Raw genomic sequence first — 13,404 nt, 5'->3', positions numbered from 1 at the left:
ACATAATACCACTGTAGAGAGCTCACATAATACCACTGTACAGAGCTCACATAATACCACTGTACACAGCCCACATAATACCACTGTACAGAGCTCACATAATACCACTGTACAGAGCTCACATAATACCACTGTACAGGGCCACATAATACCACTGTACAGAGCTCACATAATACCACTGTACAGGGCCATATAATACCACTGTACAGGGCCACATAATACCACTGTACAGAGCTCACATAATACCACTGTACAGGGCCACATAATGCCACTGTACAGAGCTCACATAATACCACTGTACAGAGCTCACATAATACCACTGTACAGAGCTCACATAATACCACTGTACAGAGCTCACATAATACCACTGTACAGAGATCACATAATACCACTTTACACAGCCCACATAATACCACTGTACAGAGCTCACATAATACCACTGTACAGGGCCACATAATACACCTGTAGAGAGCTCACATAATACCACTGTACAGAGCTCACATAATACCACTTTACACAGCCCACATAATACCACTGTACAGAGCTCACATAATACCACTGTACAGGGCCACATAATACCACTGTAGAGAGCTCACATAATACCACTGCACAGAGCTCACATAATACCACTGTACAGAGCTCACATAATACCACTGTACAGGGCCACATAATACCACTGTACAGAGCTCACATAATACCACTGTACAGGGCCACATAATACCACTGTACAGAGCTCACATAATACCACTGTACAGGGCCACATAATACCACTGTACAGGGCCACATAATACCACTGTTCAGAGCTCACATAATACCACTGTACAGGGCCACATAATGCCACTGTACAGAGCTCACATAATACCACTGTACAGAGCTCACATAATACCACTGTACAGGGCCACATAATACCACTGCACAGAGCTCACATAATACCACTGTACAGAGCTCACATAATACCACTGTACAGGGCCACATAATGCCACTGTACAGAGCTCACATAATACCAGTGTACAGAGCTCACATAATACCACTGTGCAGAGCTCACATAATACCACTGTACAGGGCCACATAATACCACTGTACAGGGCCACATAATACCAGTGTACAGAGCTCACATAATACCACTGTACAGAGCTCACATAATACCACTGTACAGGGCCACATAATACCACTGTACAGGGCCACATAATACCACTGTACAGAGCTCACATAATACCACTGTACAGGGCCACATAATACCACTGTACAGAGCTCACATAATACCACTGTACACAGCCCACATAATACCACTGTACAGGGCCACATAATACCACTGTACAGAGCTCACATAATACCATTGTACACAGCCCACATAATACCATTGTACACAGCCCACATAATACCACTGTACAGAGCTCACATAATACCAGTGTACAGGGCCACATAATACCACTGTAGAGAGCTCACATAATACCACTGTACAGAGCTCACATAATACCACTGTACAGAGCTCACATAATACCACTGTACAGGGCCACATAATACCACTGTACAGAGCTCACATAATACCACTGTACAGAGCTCACATAATACCACTGTACAGGGCCACATAATACCACTGTACAGAGCTCACATAATACCACTGTACAGAGCTCACATAATACCACTGTACAGGGCCACATAATACCACTGTACAGAGCTCACATAATACCACTGTACAGGGCAACATAATACCACTGTACAGAGCTCACGTAATACCACTGTACAGGGCCACATAATACCACTGTACAGGACCACATAATACCACTGTACAGAGCTCACATAATACCACTGTACAGGGCCACATAATGCCACTGTACAGAGCTCACATAATACCACTGTACAGAGCTCACATAATACCACTGTACAGAGCTCACATAATACCACTGTACAGGGCCACATAATACCACTGCACAGAGCTCACATAATACCACTGTACAGAGCTCACATAATACCACTGTACAGGGCCACATAATGCCACTGTACAGAGCTCACATAATACCACTGTAGAGAGCTCACATAATACCACTGTACAGAGCTCACATAATACCACTGTAGAGAGCTCACATAATACCACTGTACAGGGCCACATAATACCACTGTACAGGGCCACATAATACCACTGTTCAGAGCTCACATAATACCACTGTACAGGGCCACATAATGCCACTGTACAGAGCTCACATAATACCACTGTACAGAGCTCACATAATACCACTGTACAGGGCCACATAATACCACTGCACAGAGCTCACATAATACCACTGTACAGAGCTCACATAATACCACTGTACAGGGCCACATAATGCCACTGTACAGAGCTCACATAATACCAGTGTACAGAGCTCACATAATACCACTGTGCAGAGCTCACATAATACCACTGTACAGGGCCACATAATACCACTGTACAGGGCCACATAATACCAGTGTACAGAGCTCACATAATACCACTGTACAGAGCTCACATAATACCACTGTACAGGGCCACATAATACCACTGTACAGGGCCACATAATACCACTGTACAGAGCTCACATAATACCACTGTACAGGGCCACATAATACCACTGTACAGAGCTCACATAATACCACTGTACACAGCCCACATAATACCACTGTACAGGGCCACATAATACCACTGTACAGAGCTCACATAATACCATTGTACACAGCCCACATAATACCATTGTACACAGCCCACATAATACCACTGTACAGAGCTCACATAATACCAGTGTACAGGGCCACATAATACCACTGTAGAGAGCTCACATAATACCACTGTACAGAGCTCACATAATACCACTGTACAGAGCTCACATAATACCACTGTACAGGGCCACATAATACCACTGTACAGAGCTCACATAATACCACTGTACAGAGCTCACATAATACCACTGTACAGGGCCACATAATACCACTGTACAGAGCTCACATAATACCACTGTACAGAGCTCACATAATACCACTGTACAGGGCCACATAATACCACTGTACAGAGCTCACATAATACCACTGTACAGGGCAACATAATACCACTGTACAGAGCTCACGTAATACCACTGTACAGGGCCACATAATACCACTGTACAGGACCACATAATACCACTGTACAGAGCTCACATAATACCACTGTACAGGGCCACATAATGCCACTGTACAGAGCTCACATAATACCACTGTACAGAGCTCACATAATACCACTGTACAGAGCTCACATAATACCACTGTACAGGGCCACATAATACCACTGCACAGAGCTCACATAATACCACTGTACAGAGCTCACATAATACCACTGTACAGGGCCACATAATGCCACTGTACAGAGCTCACATAATACCACTGTAGAGAGCTCACATAATACCACTGTACAGAGCTCACATAATACCACTGTACAGAGCTCACATAATACCACTGTACAGGGCCACATAATACCACTGTACAGGGCCACATAATACCACTGTACAGAGCTCACATAATACCACTGTACAGGGCCACATAATATCACTGTACAGGGCCACATAATACCACTGTAAAGAGCTCACATAATACCACTGTACAGAGCTCACATAATACCACTGTACAGAGCTCACATAATACCACTGTACAGAGCTCACATAATACCACTGTACAGGGCCACATAATACCACTGTACAGGGCCACATAATACCACTGTACAGAGCTCACATAATACCACTGTACACAGCCCACATAATACCACTGTACAGGGCCACATAAATTCACCAGCCAGAACCTATTTCCACTGATTATAACATGTCCCGAAGTTACTCGACTGCTTCACGCAGGAGCATGTACTGTAGGTTCCCCAGATCACAGCCACAAATGACAGTCTACAATCTAGCCGGACATTAGTCACTGTATTTAAAGACCTGAACGCTCAGATTCCAATGGTATAATTCTATGGAAACGCAAAAACTATTCATACCGGGTAATAGCATCTAATTTTCCTCGGTGTTCGGCTGACCTAAAAAATAACTAGAAATGTTTTAAGCAGAGTACTTTTCATAAAGAAGCCCGAGCAATAACATTAAACACCCTTTCTCCTCCTCAGGGTTTTGATTGGTGGGCTGGTAATCTGTTATGCTTCCTTGCCTCTGTGCAAAATCTGAAACAGGAAAGGTCCAGATCCAAAAAATTCTGCCAATAGGGCCAGAGGGATCTAGAAAGAGAGCTTGCCTGTGTGTACATTGGCATATGTGAAGCCAGTATTGTACCCGTCTTATAAGTGAGTTATAGAGCTCCTCAAAGTGGCACATTTCAGTAGCTGTAGTCCCTGATACTTGACTAACTCAGAAACAGGTGGCCAAGGATTGAAAGCCCCTTATAATGGAATGGCAAAGTATTGGGGTTTGTTGTGCATTTACGCCTTCTCTGTTATCATGGGGCACAAATGCAGGGGCGTAGCTAAGGGGGCTGGGCCTGGAGATGTGCCAACAAGCCACTGTGCCATGGCCAGGGTATTTAGATCAACGGTTAGGGCAGTAAACTGAATCTTTACCCAGGGTGAGGGAAAGTCTAGCTATGACCAGGGGCATAGCTATAGGGGGTGTAGAGATAGTAGTCCCACCCAGACCCTGGGGCATGAGGGGGCCCAAAGGCCACTCGGCCACATAAGAAGACACCAATATTATGAATGGCATATGATGTTAATGGGCGGGCCCAGCTATACATTTTTGCATTCAGGGATTGGAAATTTCCCAATTACCTTCTAAGTGAGATGTTTCATGACACCAGGCTTTTATGTCTAATGTTGAATTTATCTTCAAAGTCTGTAGGAGGACTTCAACCCAAAACCAAAAATGTGGCTGTGGTTGTGTTAAAAAAAAAATAAAAAAAACACAATTCCTATTTTTCTTGAAATCCTAATTGAGGTACCTTAAAAATGTTGAGTTTGACACTTCTTGCACCTTGATGTAAAATACCTTAAAGAGTCTCTGTCACCAGATTGCAAGTGCCCTATCTCCTACATAATGTGATCGGCGCTGTAATTTTGAAAAACGATAACTTTTGAGCAAGTTTTGAGCAATTTTAGATTTATGCTAATGAGTTTCTTAATAGACAACTGGGCGTGTTTTTACTTTTTACCAACTGGGCGTTGTACATAGGAGTGTATCAGCGACCAATCAGCGACCAATCAGTGACCAATCAGCGACCAATCAGCCTCATACACTTCTCATTGTTCCAGCCCAGCTTCTTTCACTGCACAATCACACTGTAACATTGAGAAGTGTATGACGCTGATTGGTCACTGATATTTTTTATTGCTTGTCCACTCAAATTGAAATGAATAAAAATCGAACCCTTATATATACGTACACTCAAATATCAAGTGACAACCTGTCCTGCAAAAAACCAAAACCCCATATTGCCGCATTGATGCAAAGATAAAAAAATATTGTTCCAGAATACCGAGAGGAACATGCAACATTTTTTTGTGTGGTCCTAAAGGGCAAAATTATCTTGGTCCTTGAGGGGTTTAGAGAGTTGTCCCCCCTTTCGCCATATTTCATAGTAAAGAGAAAGCCTTTTTTCTGATTTATCAGGACTGATTTTCATGTTTACAAGTTGGTCATCTCTGGTGGAACACAATTAAACTACCTGGTCACCAAGACATTAATTTCTCCAGTGGAAATGTTGACATTCCACCGTTGGACACCCCTGAGAAGAGACACCTAGCAACTCTACCACTAACTAAAGTTGTGTCCTCTTAGAGGGGATCTCCACTTTCAACAATCCCTAATTTTTAGAAGGGTCCCTTGACAATAAGCAGACCACACAGTGTCCTTCTGCCAGGACCCTCAGTGATCAGATGAAACCTGGGTGGAAACCTGGCAGTAAGTGTTCAATTTTTCCTGCAGTGTCACCACAGGGCAAATTAAGCATTACGAAGTGTCCATTCATATCAATGGGTTGTCTGTGTAATGCTGGACAGGTCAGGTCCTCCAGAGCGTGAGACGCTCTTTATAACCACTCTTCACTTTGGCCAAGAGATGAGTATTCTGAACACAGGACCACCCACTCTATTAACTCAGAATTATCTAATAGGGTGTTTGAGAATGGGTTTTCCAAACTGGATAACCCCTTTAAACAGTAGAATTTCAACCTTCTTGAATTGATGTCAGTCTCCCGAATTCAGACATCTTCTGGCCTCCTGAGGTCTTCCACCTTGACTAAAAGAACTCCTTTTCATATTACAACCCCAGCATTTTTTAGTCCCTCAGACCGTTACTTGTGGTGCATCTTGTCTGGTGTGAATACCGTCTTAGGTCTAATTGCACTTTAATTAGAAAGTATTTTTCTCCAGACATCTCATTTGACCACTTTACTCCATTACTGTCTCTCGAATAAGAACATTCGTGTTTCCTTTAGGGTTTCCCAGAGGATCATTCGAGCTGTCACTTTTATTTATTGTATACACGGTTTGCATTTCAAGGAATCAGGTGCTTCAATGTTGAAGACGTCTTTACTGGAGGTAGAGCTATGTCTGGGATTTGTCTAGAACGCGTCATCTGTTCCTCGAACAGCTTGTAAAGAGATTTATGTCTATATTGTTGTCCTGTCTTGTCACAGGTCCTGGTGAATAAAAATACTGTGTTTAGGGCCGACTCCTCTGATCTATGTCTAAGTGCAGTTGCACATGACCGAGTGCCACTCTGGCATCCGAGTGGCACCTGAAAATTTTCACGGACTCATTCACTTTAGTGGGTGAATCGGGTCTATGAAAACGGACCCAACTCTCCGATCAGTGGAAAGATAAGACATGTCAATATGCTCTAAGGAAATATGTTTCTATGGTAAAGCAGAGAAGGTCATGTATGGCAGCAACTGCGAAGGATCAAGGCAGTCATTTAAGGAGCTGGGAAGGTCAAGGTCTAGTATATAGTATACAGGCCACAAATACATACATACACGCTAAATTTAATCCGGCATAGTCGTGATAATGAATAGCTTCTGTTTAACGTTTCTCTAACCTTACAAATGAGTTTTCTCTAATTTTTTTAATGATTGTTTGATAATCCAGAATATTTGATATTCTGGCACCTACCAGGTCCCAATGATGATGAATTAAAGGAATTTTACTGCATATATTAATAATATAATGTACTGGCCCCTCAGATGAGCGATGGGCCCACACCATCTCTTGATACACCGAGCATGCCCATGAGATCACTGATACTTCAACATCAACTGTGGAAAACTGGAGATCCCAGACACGCTGTGGTGCTACTAAAGTGCTGGACTCTCATTTAAGTACCTGCTAATCAGGCATGAGACTATATTTGACGTATGCCGGATTAGCAGAGTTTAGACCGTCACGTATAATATGAATGGAGTTTTACTGTATTAGGAAATTGGTATTTAAGCACTTTTCCTGCATAGTAATTAAAAGGCAAAATTTGATTACCTGCAGCCACCACTAGGGGGAGTTTAGGAGCTTACTGCATACTGGTTAGACATTAAACTCAATAATAATACAGTATGCAGTAAACTCCTAAGCTCCCTCTAGTGGTGGTTGTAGGCAACCAGTATTTGATCTTTTTACCGTCTATGCAGGTGATTTGGAGCTCTGTTTCAGAAAAACTAAATTTATTTAGGGTAAAAAAAAAAAAAAAGTCTTGTTTTTATCATAAAATAGAAAAAAAACAGAGATTGAAATCATCAGGAGGATATTACTTAAACAAACACATGCTTACAATTTCCATTATCTCCTCCCTCTGGGACGGAATTTGAAATATATATGAGTTTAAATTCACATAGAAATGACCAGTTGCTCGCAGCTTCACATTTTTGATTCACCAGATTCCAGCTCTTCATATTAAATATTCCTTTTAAATTGAAATGTCATCAAGGTATCAAGAAATATAAGAAGTATGGTTTGTGGCACGCTAACACTGCACTCTATGTAATGTTACGGTTCTTAAGATTTAGGGTACAGGCCACAGGATATTTATACTTCAGTGACATTGTGTTACTTACCACAAAACACCTTTTATACAGTATACATACACAAACATAGTTGTCAACAGTTGAATTTTTTTCCAGGGACACTTAAGGAGGGGAATCCGCAGCCAGAGCGTTGTCGATCCTCTGGTCGGGGAGTCCTCTCATGGAGGAGCCGCTGACGTCACTGTCCATATATGGACCGTGATGCCAAGGGCTCCTCCAGTAGCAGAATCCCCGTCCAGAGCATCGGCAATTCTCTGACTTGGGATTCTGGCACTCCAGCAGCAGTCCCTGACTTCACTGTCTTTATATTAACAGTGACGTCGGCGTTCCCTCTATGAGCAGAACCCGCGGCGAGAGCATCGGCAACGCTGTACTAGGAATGAATGGCAGAGCAGGAAGCGGATAGTTTCCTGCTCTGCCATAATGCAGTAATTTGGCCGGGACTGTCTCTGTAAATTGGAGACTGTTGGCAGCTAAACACACACACGCACACGCACACGCACACGCACACACATAGATTTATACATACACACATTCATACGCAGACACACATACATTGAGATACATATGTACACAGATACACACACACACACACACACACACACACGTACAGAGAAACAAACATACACAAACAAACAAACAAACAAGCAAACACATGCTGATACATACACACACCCACACCCCCCCCCCCCCACACACACACACAAACACCTGTTTTGGACTGTATTCACTTCCAAAGGGACAATACGGATTAGTACTCTCCACACAGAGAGAGCTATGGTGTTTAAAAATGCAGTTTCATATTCTCTAAATAGAAGTCCTGTGTTACACACTGATTAGAGAGATTATGCAATGAGCTGTGTCAAACAACAAACTCCGCTCTGCTACATCTGCATAATCCATGACATTTGTCTGTGCGGTTACGTGTGGGTATGCCCATGACACACAAACACATGTTCTTTGACATTTCAGCCATTTTCCTCGGTGCATACCATCAGGTTTGGCTGAGATGACCTTCAGGGCGTCTGCCGCTCCTGGTAATAAGCGAGTAAGTCAGAGGGTCTCCCCGTGTCTATTTAAGGAATGGAATACACACTGAACAAGCAGCAGAAGTAATAAGTCACCGAAATGGCACCGCCGGGGTCATTATATTCCAACAATTCCTGAAGTATCTGTGGACTGTTAGGACATGTAACATATGGTACGAGGAGTTACTAAAAAGTAAAGCAAAGTCGCACGTGGGTGCAAGGCCGGAGCCTTTCATATTAACATTATATACAATAACATTCTAGAAATAAGCTCATATGTGTCATATCTATCTATCTATCTATCTATCTATCTATCTATCTATCTATCTATCTATCTATCTATCTATCTATCTATCTATCTATCTATCTATCTATCTATCTATCTATCTATCTATCTCATATCTATCTATCTATCTATCTATCTATCTATCTATCTATCTATCTATCTATCTATCTATCTATCTATCTATCTATCTATCTATCTATCTATCTATCTATCTATCTCATATCTATCTATCTATCTATCTATCTATCTATCTATCTATCTATCTATCTATCTATCTATCTATCTATCTATCTATCTATCTATCTATCTATCTACCTCTCTCTCTCTCTCTCTCTCTCTCTCTCTCTCTATCTATCTATCTATCTATCTATCTATCTATCTATCTATCTATCTATCTATCTATCTATCTATCTATCTATCTCATATCTATCTATCTCATATCTATCTATCTATCTATCTATCTATCTATCTATCTATCTATCTATCTATCTATCTATCTATCTATCTATCTATCTATCTATCTATCTATCTATCTATCTATCTATCTATCTATCTATCTATCTATCTATCTCATATCTATCTATCTATCTATCTATCTCATATCTATCTATCTATCTATCTATCTATCTATCTATCTATCTATCTATCTATCTATCTATCTATCTATCTATCTATCTATCTATCTATCTCTCTCTCTCTCTCTCTCTCTCTCTCTCTCTCTCTCTCTCTCTATCTATCTATCTATCTATCTATCTATCTGCAGATTGATGTTTGAAGGCCTCATTGCGCCCACAAATGAAGAAATTGACAGCAAATACAAGTCTTAGTGGCATCCCAAATTGGGAAAATTGGGTGACATCTAATATGGTCAATAATACAGCACCCACACAGGTTGGCACCCTGCTTTCCTAAATACCTAGTTATGTGAGGGAAAATGAGCTTGAGATACATCACTTTATTGCTACACAGATCTACCATTCAGAAGTCTAGGAAAGCTGGGTGACAACTTAACAATATTATCGAGATGCGTTACCTGTGAAAACCATGTCTACCTTTGCAAAAAAAATAAAAATTGCTCAAATGCATCTGAAATAAAATTTGACGCAACTTTGTAAAAATTCTTAATTAAAATATTTTCCACCGTTTTGTGCCTACATCTCCATTGTAGATGTGTTTGTTTCCATGGTTACAGACTACAAGGAAACACTGTGTAGTCTGACCCTGCAGTCACCTGTTATTCTGTTCTGTCCGCTACGTACTTCTTGTTAATCATTTGCTTGTAATATTTCCACTTTAAATTTATCTTATTTTTAACAATATTTTTTTCAGGTGCAGATTGATATATGGATTTTTAAGTCAACATCCTGAAAGAGAATAAGTGGTGGAAAGAAACAGGGTAAGTGTGTGATTCAATTACAACAACGCCCCCAAGTGGACAGGATATTAACATAATTTTGGATAAAGTTGCTATCTTGAAATATAATTATTTCTATTAGTCATTTTGTGGCTGATGCTACATGTATGTGGAGAACTTTGTCTGGCCACCCACTATATACCACCCAACTATAGATAGTGCCACAGTGCCCACATAGTACCACAGTGCCCACATATAAAGTGACATATTGCCATAGTGCCCACAAATAAAGTGCCACTGTCCACATAGTGCCACAGTGCCTACTATAGATAGTGCCACAGTGCCCACATAGTACCACAGTGCCCACATATAAAGTGACATAGTGCCCACATATAAAGTGACATAGTGCCATAGTGCCCACATATAAAGTACTAGTGTCCACATATTGCCAAAGTGCCCATTGTAGAAAGCGCCACAGTGTCCCCTGTAGATAGTGCCAACCCCCCCATATAGTGCCACAGTGCCCATGTAGATAGCGCCACCCCCCCTGTAGGTAGCACCCCCTATAGATAGCACCCCCCTGTAGATAACACCACCCCTCTCCCCTGTAGATAGCACCACCCCTCTCCCCTGTAGATAGCACCACCCCTCTCCCCTGTAGATAGCACCACCCCTCTCCGCTGTAGATAGCGCCACTGTAGCGCACTGTAGGAGTGGAATTCTCTGGCCGGGGATTCTGCTCATAGACGGAGCACCTGACGTCTCTGTCCATATATGGCCAGTGACGTCAGGAGAGCGGAATCCCCTGCCAGAGCATCGGCAGCGCTCTGGCCGGGGATTCTGCTTCAGGAGTAGCCCGACGTCACTGTCTATATATGGATAGTGACGCCGGGAGCTTCTACAGAAGTGGAATCCCCAGCCAGTGTGGGGTCTGGCCGCCGGGGATACGGCTCCTACGGGGTGCTACAGTGGTATCTACGGGGGATGGGGGTTGCTATCTACGATGCTCTGGCCGGGGACTCCATTGTTGAAAGCCCTGACTTCACTGTCCTTATATGGACAGTAATGTCAAGGGCTTCCCCTGGCTCAACTATCAAAGTAGCGCTGTGTGTGGGAGTCCTCGGCCAGGATCAGACTTTACCGGTCGTTACAAGGATTGTTTTCTGAAAAACAGCCGGTAAAAACTGATCCATTGAGTTCTATGGGAGCTGTCTGGCCGTGAAAACTGACAAAAATAGGACATGTCCTATTTTTTGACGGCCAGTATTCACGGGCCATTAAAAAAAAAACAGCCGTGTGTATACACCCATAGAATTTCATTGTTCTGAAAATGGCACATGGACATTTTTTTTACTGTCGTGCGAATGTAGCCTAATATGGGGAAAATTTCATTTTAAAAAATGGCTTGTTTCATACTAAAGGGCCTAGAAAGAAATGATTTTGAATAGACGGTATTCTAGCAAACACTGGCTTATACCTGCTGATGCCTGGCAACCGTGCTGACAACACTGATTGTACAAATTGTTGCAATTTTATGTTAATGCACCGCCCTCTGGTGGCTAAAAGTGTCTAAGCATTGCAAGCTATTGCATGCACAGATGTAGCCATCTTTATCTTGACTTTTAATGCATTAAATACACAGTGTCAAACTTTTTCTTGTTTTTTTCCAATGTCTTTTGTTGTGTGATATCGCGCTGCAGCAAGTTATCAGAATCAAGAGAAACTTGGCTACAGCTGTATGTAATTAAGTTTAACGTTACATTACATTTATCTGACTTTTTTTAATTTTATTTTTCAGGAAAAAAATCCAGCCTTCACTGAGTCATCTGATCAAAGATTTTTCATCGTACACAAAGACACCTCAGACGATGAGCGCCGCAGTGTCTGCGACTTCCCCTTTGTTAGTTTCTCATGGACTACCTAACTTGTGTTTAATTTATTGTAATATTCCACTACCGTGAACTTTTTTTTAAAAATTATTTGAATATCAATCGTACCTCACATTTTAATTTATTGAAATGTAATTTATTAAATCTTTTAGGTGCCATTTCTCTTCACATTATTTTTTCAGAGTTCAATTTTCTTCCACATTTGATCACTGTTCTCTCTAATTAAAGATAAATATACAAGACATTCAATGCTCTTGGATTTATATTTGTTTTGAATGCTATGTTAGTAGTATCATAAAAATCTAGCAAATATTTTGTGCTCTGGTAGCAGAAAGGTCATCGATGTGATGTCCCTAGTATTTATCATGCTGAGCTGCTCAATGTCAGGAGGCTGCAGTATAATTGACAGCTCTGGCTTGACATTATTGGCAGGAAATGACATTACTGTTATGCCACAGTCCTGTGTTGGGAGATTACTGAGCACTGCCATCAGTTCCCTTCATTTTGGAGGTGATGCTTATTTCAGACAACCCCTTTTCAGATTAACAGTACCCCTGAAACTAACTGATGATTATTTTTCTTTCTTGGGGTTCAACTGTAATTTGTGGGAGAACCACTGTTTACGTGCTCGACTTCCCTGCTCCTATGGTAGTCTTTGGAAAGCATAGGATATTTGAGGTCCTCTAGTGTCATCCTGTATGTAGCGCTGGTGCTCTGCGCTCTTTGATGTACCACCGCTCCCAGCAAGCACAACAGCCGGGTTACCTTTGGTACACACTGTATGGTTCCTGGATCTCTACACTGCTGTGCACGTGCACTTCCTTCAGCTGCTGATATTGTCTGGTCTAACTA

At 41.7% G+C, this 13,404-nt stretch overlaps 1 protein-coding gene across 1 annotated transcript in view; it reads left to right on the top strand.

The window, feature by feature from the left end:
* Positions 1-12,747, top strand: part of LOC142748775 (potassium voltage-gated channel subfamily A member 1-like) — a 90,554-nt gene extending 77,807 nt beyond the window's left edge. Inside the window, exons 2-3 of the mRNA XM_075856020.1 lie at positions 10,639-10,705; positions 12,462-12,747. The gene's annotated coding sequence lies outside the window, so the exon portion shown is untranslated. The remainder of the gene's footprint in view (positions 1-10,638; positions 10,706-12,461) is intronic.
* Positions 12,748-13,404: the final 657 nt, after the last annotated feature.

Source organism: Rhinoderma darwinii, chromosome 3 (assembly GCF_050947455.1).
Source record: "Rhinoderma darwinii isolate aRhiDar2 chromosome 3, aRhiDar2.hap1, whole genome shotgun sequence".
Classification (NCBI taxonomy): domain Eukaryota; kingdom Metazoa; phylum Chordata; class Amphibia; order Anura; family Rhinodermatidae; genus Rhinoderma; species Rhinoderma darwinii.
The sequence above is the reverse complement of the archived record's forward strand: the minus strand, read 5'-3'. Positions and strand labels throughout refer to the sequence as shown.